Source organism: Culex quinquefasciatus, chromosome 1 (genome assembly GCF_015732765.1).
Source record: "Culex quinquefasciatus strain JHB chromosome 1, VPISU_Cqui_1.0_pri_paternal, whole genome shotgun sequence".
NCBI classification, from domain to species: domain Eukaryota; kingdom Metazoa; phylum Arthropoda; class Insecta; order Diptera; family Culicidae; genus Culex; species Culex quinquefasciatus.
The window spans coordinates 77,932,922-77,939,445 of NC_051861.1; positions in this window are offsets into that span (position 1 = coordinate 77,932,922).

The following is a 6,524-nucleotide window of genomic DNA, read 5'->3' on the forward strand; positions in this document are numbered from 1 at the left end:
TCGAGAATTTTCGAATTGTGTTCCAAAATTACATTTAAAAAACTATTTACAAACTAATTTAGTCATCTCTTAGTGTGAAATTGTCTTAAGTATCCGAAAATGCACACCGTTTTTCGATTTGAATTTATTTTTATTGAGAAACTTATGACACTTTGATAAAATTAAACTAATGACTAATGTCAAATCTTAACTTTAATTTACTGACTTTTTGAAAATTTCAAAATTTTCAAAATTTTGTTGAAACTGCTTCTTCAAATACTTTGAACACTTCTCTATCACGGCCAGTATGATTCCATACCATTCCGTACGAATTTAATTTGTCCTCTTCATTGAGCGGAAAAATTTCAAACCTATCAAAATCACCCCGGTTTGCGGTAAATAAAAGGCAAGGCAGGAAATTCATGCCTTACCTTTTATGTCGATACCAGTTCATGTCATGAACTAGGATTGACAGAAGTCCTAATCCAATAGTTTGATTTTAATTTATCATTGAAAATATCATTTTTTTTTCTTGTTTTAATTAAAAACTGTTCTAACATTTTTTGTAACATTTATTTTAAAGTTGTAAAATCCTATACTGTAATAAGTTTTGTATCGCAAATGGGTAATTCTCTACCAACTCACACGAAATCGGGAAAAGTTGCCCCGACCCCTCTTCGATTTGCGTGAAACTTTGTCCTAAGAGGTAACTTTTGTCCCTGATCACGAATCCGAGGTCCGTTTTTTGATATCTCGTGACGGAGGGGCGGTACGACCCCTTCCATTTTTGAACATGCGAAAAAAGAGGTGTTTTTCAATAATTTGCAGCCCGAAACGGTGATGAGATAGAAATTTGGTGTCAAAGGGACTTTTATGTAAAATTAGACGCCCGATTTGATGGCGTACTCAGAATTCCGAAAAAACGTATTTTTCATCGAAAAAAACACTAAAAAAGTTTTAAAAATTCTCCATTTTCCGTTACTCGACTGTAAAAAATTTTGGAACATGTCATTTTATGGGAAATTTAATGTACTTTTCGAATCTACATTGTCCCAGAAGGGTCATTTTTTCATTTAGAACAAAATTTTTCATTTTAAAATTTCGTGTTTTTTCTAACTTTGCAGGGTTATTTTTTAGAGTGTAATAATGTTCTACAAAGTAGAGCAGACAATTACAAAAAATTTGATATATAGACATAAGGGGTTTGCTTATAAACATCACAAGTTATCGCGATTTTACGAAAAAAAGTTTTGAAAAAGTTACTTTTTGCGTTTCTCTTTGTTTCGTCGTCCGTGTCTGTCGCGGGTGACCATGAACAGCCATGATCGATGACGACCAACTTTTAAAACTTTTTCGTAAAATCGTGATAACTTGTGATGTTTATAAGCAAAACCCTTATGTATATATATTAAAATTTTGTAATTGTCTGCTCTACAACTTTGTAGAACATTGTTATTCTAAAAATAACCCTGCAAAATAGAAACACAAAAAAATGAAAATTTGTTCTAAATGAAAAAATGACCCTTCTGGGACAATGTAATTCGATACATTAAATTTCCATAAAATGACATGTTCAAAAATTTTACAGTCGGTAACAGAAAATGAGAAATTTAAAACTTTTAGTGTTTTTCGATGAAAATACGTTTTCAATTCAGTACGCTCAAATCGGGCGTACATAAAAGTCCCGACACCAAATTCTATCTCATCACCGTTCAGCAAATTATTGAAAACACCTCTTTTCGCATGTTCAAAAATGAATCACCGCCTCCGTCATGAGATATAAAAACGGACCTCGATCAGGACAAAAGTTACCCCTTAGGACAAAGTTTCACGCAAATCGAAGAGGGGTCGGGGCAACTGCTGTGTGAGTTGGCGGAGAATTACCCAAATATGATTTAAAACCTCAATATGAAAATAAAAAAGTTAGTTAAAGCCAAAGCAAACCTGTTCAAATGGTAAAAATGATTATCCGCTCTTTTCTCGCGTTGTTCAAATAAATAATATATTTGTACAGATTTTTTGCCAAGTACATACAAATTAAACGTGGCTTGGGCTGAAAAGTAAATTCAGTCACAGGGGTAGTCGACATTCACGACGTTCTCGCATGGCTTCTACCAAACCCTGACTGAAAAGTCCGTCGGACGTCCGTCGTTTGTCGTCCGTGCAATCATACGACGTCGCACGACAATGTCGTGCGACATTCGCACGAATGTCATACGTTTTTGCACCAAAATGTCGTATTTGTCGTGCGATCGATCATCGAAATTGTTCGACATTGTCGTACGACATTCGACCGACGTCGCACGGTTTTGTTATTTAGGTTGTCGTGCCTTTGTCGTGTGCTGTTTTTTCGGGTTTTTAGGTTATGTGGCAGTAAAAATATTTTTTTTTATTTTAAAATTATTAAAAATACATATATTTCTGTAAATTAATCTTTTTCACTCGATTTCACAAAATTCATTAATTTTACTTGTTGTGTGTCGCGATCTTCACGTGGTTTTTGGCGTTGTCTTCCAGTTGGCCTTTCAGTTCATCTCGTCAAGCATTGAACTTTAAAGTTTTGAACAATTATGATATGCTCGAATCGTTAAAATCTAAAATATCGGAATAATTTTAAAATAAAAATAAAATCTTTGATATTTTAAAAACAGTTTTGAAAATATCAAGAATTTTAAGAATAATACAATTTGAAAATTTAAGAGTTCATGATTTGTAGAACCTAAATATTTTAAAATTTTAACAATTTTATAATTTTACAATTTTATAGTTTTATAGTTTTATAATTTTATAATTTTACAATTTTATAGTTTTATAGTTTTATAATTTTATAATTTTATAACTTTATAATTTTATAATTTTATAATTTTATAATTTTATAATTTTATAATTTTATAATTTTATAATTTTATAATTTTATAATTTTATAATTTTATAATTTTATAATTTTATAATTTTATAATTTTATAATTTTATAATTTTATAATTTTATAATTTTATAATTTTATAATTTTATAATTTTATAATTTTATAATTTTATAATTTTATAATTTTATAATTTTATAATTTTATAATTTTATAATTTTATAATTTTATAATTTTATAATTTTATAATTTTATAATTTTATAATTTTATAATTTTATAATTTTATAATTTTATAATTTTATAATTTTATAATTTTATAATTTTATAATTTTATAATTTTATAATTTTATAATTTTATAATTTTATAATTTTATAATTTTATAATTTTATAATTTTATAATTTTATAATTTTATAATTTTATAATTTTATAATTTTATAATTTTATAATTTTATAATTTTATAATTTTATAATTTTATAATTTTATAATTTTATAATTTTATAATTTTATAATTTTATAATTTTATAATTTTATAATTTTATAATTTTATAATTTTATAATTTTATAATTTTATAATTTTATAATTTTATAATTTTATAATTTTATATTTTTATATTTTATAATTTTATAATTTTATAATTTTATAATTTTATAATTTTATAATTTTATAATTTTATAATTTTATAATTTTATAATTTTATAATTTTATAATTTTATAATTTTATAATTTTATAATTTTATAATTTTATAATTTTATAATTTTATAATTTTATAATTTTATAATTTTATAATTTTATAATTTTATAATTTTATAATTTTATAATTTTATAATTTTATAATTTTATAATTTTATAATTTTATAATTTTATAATTTTATAATTTTATAATTTTATAATTTTATAATTTTATAATTTTATAATTTTATAATTTTATAATTTTATAATTTTATTATTTTATAATTTTATAATTTTATAATTTTATAATTTTATAATTTTATAATTTTATAATTTTATAATTTTATAATTTTATAATTTTATAATTTTATAATTTTATAATTTTATAATTTTATAATTTTATAATTTTATAATTTTATAATTTTATAATTTTATAATTTTATAATTTTATAATTTTGTAATTTTATAATTTTGTAATTTTCAATCGTTTGGTAGTGTGTGAACTCCGTGTAAAAGGGGTGTCAAACTAAAGTTACCCCGTTCGTTTGACAACAGTTGGTGTCAAACCATCGGGGTTTGAGTGTATTGTTAAAAGATAACCAAAGAAATAAATAGAATTGAATTGAATAGACACAATTTTATAATTTTTATATATTTTTCATATTTTTGAACGAAACTATACCTTTTAATAGATTTTTTATATTTATGTGAATCTTAGAAAATTTGAATTGTGGAATTGAAAAGATTCAGGAAAGATTAGTATGAAAAATAGAATTTTATTGTTTAGAATTTGTGATGGTTTCAGGTTTTAATTCTCCAGTCCCTCCACGCACACTTTCATCGTCCTCATTTATTTTCCGTCGTCCAAATGGGATGCAAAACCCCTCTATCGTTTCAAAACACAACTCACCGTATAAAAACCTCCGGCGGATCAGAAACGCCGTCTTCCTCCACCTTTCTTTTCACACGGAACATTGTACACCTCCCCAAGACTTGACGGGAAGGGGAATGGTCTTTCTCCTCCTTCTGTTCCATTGGAAACATCCATTACTTGCCGTTTCATTGTCCTCCTCCTTGGGTATGGCACGCACCGCCACCTCCCGCGGAAAGTTAAACATCAATCCGCTTCCTCGATCGCAGACCGGGTGCTTCCCTTCCCGTCTTCCGGCATGGCCCGCCGGAGCAACGATGTGACCCGTTCTCCTCCTCCTCCTCCTCCTCCTCCTCCATCACGAAGGCCGAAATCAGGAAATTTGGAATATATTGCTATGATAAAGCCGCTCACAAAAAAGCAACACAACTTACCAATCAACCGGCCAAAATCCACACTAACTTTCGGCAACGTAAACTGGTTCGATTCGGTACAAAGTTTCTCTGATTTGATCAAGTCCAAACAAGACCAACTGAAGAGAACTGTCAAACTGCGTCGACGAATATCGTGACGTCAAATTGAAGGAAAATCGATGGAAAAAAACAATGTCGCGCATGTCAAGTGTTTGTCGTTCGTTTGTCGTCCTTTCGACCAATCGATATCGAAACGGTAAAATGAAAACCGCGCGACAGCTCGTACGACGTGCGACATTTTTCAAACAGGGAAGGTATACTGCCTTGACGTTCTCGCGCGCGTTCTGTAACACAAAAAGAAGAAGCTATCTGTCAAAATACTCTCCGATTCGCTGCGCCAAATTTTCGCGTAAAATTGCCGGTTCCTCTCAATTTCGTAACAAGCAGCTCCACCGACGCCAGTGCCAGGGCAGGCTTTCCACAAAAAAAAAACAACATCCGGAGGGCAAATACACAGCCAAAAAGTAACTTTTCTCTTTGACAGAGTTGTGGTAAGTTTTAATTTGTTTGTGCAGTTTTCAGTGATGTCCGTTTCATAACTGCCGCCATCAACAAATCTTTGCCGGGCCCGATCGGGTTGGACAAGTGCTGGTGGAGGACGAGGGTAATGTGACGATCACGAACGACGGAGCCCCCATCCTCCGCCTGGTCGAGGTCGAGCAACTGGCCACAATGTGCTCTTTACGTTGGTCCAGCTACAGAACGAGACGTTCGATGGAAGAACCACATCGGTTGTCAGCATCGTCGCCGAGCTACTGGTGAAACAGAAGATTCCCCTCACGTCAATTATCTATCCGGCCTGCAAGGTGGACGATTTGGGTCGTTTAATGGAGGGCGAGAAATGCTTCGAAACCAGCTACGGCATTGAAGCCGCTCAAAACGAGCTGATCCTGATCAATGGAACGTGGAGTTCGTTGGAACTGCAGGTCATCGCTGATGATGGCTCCAGATTATCCGCCGTCACCGCTGCCAAGAACGACACCGATTGCATGGCCAGATTCTATTGCAACTTGCAACAATTGGCCGGGGCTTAATTCTACAGGTTTGTTTTGGTTTTCGTCTTCACCTTCAAAGCTTGTTGTGAGTCAAAATAATAATATTTTTTATTGATTTTATAGGTCACATTGCACGACAATTACAGTGGTTTGAAGCCGGAGGTACCGGTCGACGCTGGGAAGAAATGCATCATGCACAAACACACACCGTGGAGTCCCGACGTTGCGCCGCTCTGTCTGTTCCGGGCTAGCTGTGCGCGAGGTCACATGATCACAATCTTCGCCGAGCTGGTTCCTGCAGAGAGATGCTGTTTAAACAGCAGTACAACATCATGCTGGTTTGAAAAATGGTGAATTGAACACGAGTGAGTTACTTTGTTTTATTTATGTCTATCCTTTTCTGAATTATTCGTAAGATTAGGAAATCAAAAGCTGTTGGTTCCTATTTAATTTTACATATTACTCCGTTGAATCTAAAGTCTGCATAATAATCCTCAAATCTTTTCCTATGGCATTTTAAAAAGGTTCACTTTAGTTTTTTTCTGGTCAAACAAAAGTAATTTCAATGCTTAGTTTGATTACAGAGTAATCTAAATGTGTGCCTTTCTAAACTGCATCAGGATACAAAAGAATTTGAAAATTACATCAGATTCAAGATTCAACGGAGTA